The sequence below is a fragment of the Polyodon spathula genome, chromosome 1 (assembly GCF_017654505.1).
Source record: "Polyodon spathula isolate WHYD16114869_AA chromosome 1, ASM1765450v1, whole genome shotgun sequence".
In the NCBI taxonomy this organism is placed as follows: Eukaryota; Metazoa; Chordata; class Actinopteri; order Acipenseriformes; family Polyodontidae; genus Polyodon; species Polyodon spathula.
The window spans coordinates 103972297-103977930 of record NC_054534.1 but is presented as its reverse complement, the minus strand read 5'-3'; positions in this window follow the sequence as shown (position 1 = coordinate 103977930).

Genomic DNA, 5634 nt, shown 5'->3' with positions numbered 1-5634 from the left:
TAGACCTATATATTTCATTAAACAAAATGGAATGGGAACAGCACCATATAGAATACCACTACTATATGCAATAGCAGCTTTTTAATGGATCTAACTGTTGTGAGGATACAAGCTTAAGATATTAGTAATATAAACTATATACTAGTAAAAAAAAAATGTTCAAAAAATCTGATTTTGCTTTCAGAGCTTGGGTATGTAATTAATAACATAATTAGCACATCAAACACAAGTAGGAGCAGATCTGTTTGGCTCACAAGGCTGAGGTAGTAGAAAGGAGATGTCAAGCTTGTGTCACTGATCATTTATAAATCATACCTTTGGTAAGTATTTAGGGAGACACAATATATTTTAGATTCAAATTAAACATAATTTAAATGCATGAATTACTGTACAGTATCTAGTGCAGACATTCTATCTTGTTAGTTAATATACACGTTTGCATTATACATCAGTACATACATGAAAAGTATGTTTGTACCCTTTTCCCTGAAAAGAAGAAAAAGACACCAATCTTATTAAATTGCTCTTTTATGGCTTTTTAAGAGTGGTATTAATCCCAAAGAATGTTTTATGCTTTTTTTCCCCAATACAAGGTAATGTGATAATGCCCTAGAATTGTACCTTTAGGCATGGTTTCAAATCGACAAGGTGATGACTTCGGTGGTCTTAATAAATGGACACAGTTCTCTAACACAGGTCTTTAAAATGAAGCATGTGTTTGTTACAGCAAATACCTTCATGTCTCCTCGTAGCTCCAACTGGAAGTTTCTAAGCGTTTCTAGAAGTTCCCTGTTGTGGAGCTCACATGGATCTTCAAAGCTGAAAAAGAGAAGCGTGGAAACACAAGTCAGACTGTGTTGATACAGAAATGGGGTTTGAACCCTAGTGTTGCCAAACCATGTACATTCAATTATCATTGGGCAATTGAGCAACAGAGTCTAGTTAAACCATTGGACTCCATCTGTGAGTCAGTGTTGTTGTGAGGCAGTCCAGCAGCTAAAAGCAGCAGAATTATTTAATATATATATATATATATATATATATTATATATATATATATATATATATATCTATATATATAATATATAATATATATACACACACACACACACACACACACACACACACACTCACACAATGGTTTTCAGAAGTATTCACCCCCTACCAATAATGTCACATTTTGTTGAATTACAAATAATGTGCGCACAGTTTTTCAAACAAACTTTTTTTTGTTCAAAGCTGTAGTGGTTAAACTGAACACTGTTATATGAGGAGGAGGTTAAATGTCAGCCAAACTTGCAAAGAAAATGTACAAAATGCAATGTACTGGTTGCATAAGTATTCAGCCCCTTAAGTCAGTACTTGGTAGAAGCACCTTTTGCAGCAATTACTGCTATGAGTCTTTTTGGATAGGTCTCTACTAGCTTTGCACAGTAGGATAGTGACATTTTCGTTCATTCTTCATGGGAAAATTGCTCCAGTTCTGATAAGTTTGCTGGGGATCATCGATGAACTGCAATCTTCAAGTCTCGCCTTAAATTTTCGATTGGATTCAAGTCAGGACTTTGACTGGGCCACTCAAGAACATTAATTCTCTTCTTGTTCAACCACTCCAGTGTGGCTTTGGCTTTGTGCTTTGGGTCATTGTCCTGCTGAAATGTAAATTTCCTCCCCAGTTTCAGTCTTGGCTGACTCAAACAGGTTTTCCTCAAGGATTCACCTGTACTTTGCACCATCCATCCTCCCCTCTATCCTGACAAGCTTCCCAGTCCCTGCTGAAGAGAAGCATCCCTATAACACAATGCTGCCACCACCATGCTTGACAGTTGGGATGGTGTTGACTGGGTGATGTGTGATGTAACACTTGGAATTTAGACCGAAAAGTTAAATGTTTGTCTCGTCTGACCACAAAGCCTTTTACCACATGTCTGCAGTATCATCTACATGCTTTTTCGCAAACTCCATGCATGTTTTAAGATGAGACTTTTTGAGTAATGGCTTCTTTCTTGCCACCCGTCCATACAGGCCAGCTTTGTGTAGGGACCTGCTTATTATTGATGTATGGACACTGATTCCCATGTCAGACACAGAACTTTGCAGATCTCTCAAGGTCATTGTTGGCTTCAGAGTGACATCCTGAACCAGTTTCCTGCTTGCCTGGCTGCTCAGTTTGGGGGGGGGGGGGGGGGGGACCTGATCTGGGTAGTGTCTCGTGGTATGATGCATCTTTCACTTCTTAATGATGGAGTTCACTGTGCTGAGAGGGATAATCAGCGCCTTTAAAATTTTCCTGTACCCTTCTCCTGCTCTGTGCCGTTATCACTTTATCCTTGACTTGTTTTGAAAGCTCCTTGGTCTGCACGGTTGCTTTGTTGGATCACTATGTGAGTTGCAGCTTGAAAGTCTTTATATACCTGAGGGAAATTATCTACACATTAAACCACTTTGAGTACACACAGGCTGAAACCATTTCACTAATTTTGTGACCTTTCAAACAAATCATTTGCACCTGAGCTGATTTAGGGCTGCAGTAGCAAAGGGGTTGAATACTTGTGCAGCTGAGATTAATCTGTTTTTCTCTGTAAATCTTACTTATTTATATTCTATATACAATGTTTAACTTTATCAGTGTGTAATAGTTGGTGTAGGTTCTACATGTAAAGTCTAATTTGAAAGCGTTGTGGAGTATAGAAAAAGAAAAACAATTTTTTTCTTTCCAAACCTGTTTGCAGATTCCTTCTACGGAATGGACCAGCAGTAGCATTCCATTCAGTAGAACCAAAAAATGTAGTTTAACAAAAAAAAGGAATAACTTTTCTGTCCTTTATTTCTTTTGGGTTTTTTTGTAACATTATGGACTTAAACCGTTCTTGCCAGCTGCAGACATCCACATTTGAATTTCCTTTCGCCCCCCGCATTATACATGTTTACCTTTACCCAGCTTTCTTTCTAAAATTCCAACCCCCAAATGAAAAGGAAAGTTTCTAAAATTTAAAGAGGCTACTGTGCACATTTGTCCTTAAAACTGAAATAAATTAATACCTAAATTGAGCCTGATTCATACATTTTATCCTGCAGACGATGCCTCTGACGTAGTAGGACTAGGGACGGATCTCTCCCAGGAGGTAAAGGGCGTGGGGCATTTGGTAGTGTACATTAGCAGGAAGCTGCTTGCGTGAGAGACTCAGAGACCATGTATGCTGGAAATCGAGAAAGAAATGCATAGCTTTAATAAAATAACAAAATTAACTAACACCAAGCTTCTGTGCGCCTCTCTTCCTGTGTGTGTGGGCCCAGCTGCCCGCATGCAGTTTTTGTCAAATCTCCCAAATAAACAGCAACCTCGTGAGGGCCCCAGTTCTGCAGGTTAATCCGGCACTGGCCATGGCTGTCTCATTTTTTGGACACTTCACTGGTAAAGCCCAGTGGAACTGTAAAGCATATTTTAAAAATCATGGCAAACTACTGCATGGTAAAAGCATACTAAAAATATGTGGCAACTGCTTAATTGCTGTGCCAATTTACCAGGGGAAACTCCTATAGGGAACTACCAATCATTAAAAAAGTAACACCACATGCCAGAACTGGACAAGTATATATTTTTGACAGCTTTGAGGAATAATCATAACTGCTGAATTGTCATTTTACCAGTATCACCAGTAAGAAACTATAATACCTTCCATATTTATTTCTGTTAACATTAAATGCATGTTTTTGATCTACACTAATTGCTCTACACTGAAGCCCACTATATCACTGAAATAGTCAAGCAATCATAGATCTCAACTTGTACAGTCCTCCCAGCTACCAACTGGACAGCTACAGAGCTGTGAAAAATGCATTAAATGTACAGTACAAATGTGTGCATCACAGGCAGACAGTCATGGGGATAGTAGATGTTCATCCTACTCCATTATAAACTCTCAAAGCAAACAGCAGTTCTTTCCAGGCTACATTGGACTGTGATACATTTTAGAATAGATTTTAAAGTCGTTATTGTAACATATATGTGCTTAAAGAGCCTAGCTCCTGTAAAGCCAATATTTTGGTGTGCCCCTTAAAGCTGTGCAGAGCTCAAAAAACAAATGCGCTACAGCTCAGGGCTAATGCAAGGCCATTGCTACACAGATGGGCGCTGAGGGAAAGCTTGCTCTGTTTACATCCAGGAGGAGAACGTCCTCTCCACAGGATAACTACTACGGAACCCCTCAACTGCAAGATGCTGGGTGTCTCATTTAGTGGGACTAGCGCTCGTCTTGTGTGGCAAACTTTTATTCTTAGCTTTGTTTTGTTTTGTTTTCATTATTAAATCCGGCGATAGGATTACCATTGTTGGTACCCTAGCTTTGTCCTGTGTTGTACTAAATCTGCTCACCTGTGTGGCATGTCAACACCCAATGCTCTGTGTCTGCCTCATGATTATTCATTGACGAGCCACACACATAACAAATCCCCGTTACAGCCGGTAAGCAGGTTCTTGTTCCTGCTGTTATCAATTGTAGGTCAAAAATGTTTTTAGTACAGTAACAGAAAAAAAGGGTTTAAATCCCCAAACAACTGGAACTGGAGATTCAGATAAACACATCAATAGCATAATAATACCCCCAGCTACGGTCTATAGCATCCAAGAAACGGTCCTAAAAACTGGAAAAAGATACTACCTCACCAACATACTTATCTCAATGACCTATGTGTGAGGGTTTAGTTTCTTCATAGCGAGCTTCAGTGCAGCAAATTGTGATCTCTCTGGAGTTCTATTCTCTCCAGTAGCATTCATTAGCACCTCCACCTTCTCTGAGCTCTTGGTTCTGTTCTCAGTGGGGTCGGCATGGATTGTTTCCTCCTGCCTTCACCTTCTCCATAATCTCTGTAACACACCCAACTTCCTGCATGAACTGGGCTTCCAGCGCCCTCTAGTGGACAGCTATTCTGTGTCACGTTTCCTTGTGTGTTCCTGGTGATGCACAAACTGTGCACTAGAGGGTCTGCCTTCTGGTATTAGAGGTGTACATTTGCTTATTCGTCACTGTATTTGTGTTGCATATGTCTTTGGTGAAAAAGACAGTAAAGAGACCATAATTTGAGCATGTAATTTTAATCTACATTCTCTTTAACTGTCACCTTGATGATACTGTAAAAAGGGGCTTATTGCATGACATTTCACAGGCTACAAATAGATATTTCAAGATATTTCATGATTAAACATTATATGCATTAACGCAGAAATAAGAGTAGCTAAAGGGAAAGTGAAAGATCTGGCAGCTGTCCAATCATTCGTGAGCAGAGGCGGGGTTTTAATATGAAGGGTAAGCACTGAGTTTCGCCGACTGTTATTGAGAAAAATAATACATTTCAGTATGTAGAATTTAATTTTCTATCTCTATATTTTTTATTTTATTTCACCAGATAAGGGAAACGCCGTAGTAGATTTAGTTATGAATCCACTTTCTCTGAATAATTGAGCGATCTTTAAAACAGAGTAGTGATGACAAATGTGTCAAACTGAAACAAAGCGAGACGCTATCTGTACTCTTTTATTTGAGTTTATTCATTGTTATCTGTGTAAACACACTGTTTAAAAATATTTGCATTGCGTATTTTATGTAAATGATTTAAAGAATAAGGGCAGCACGCA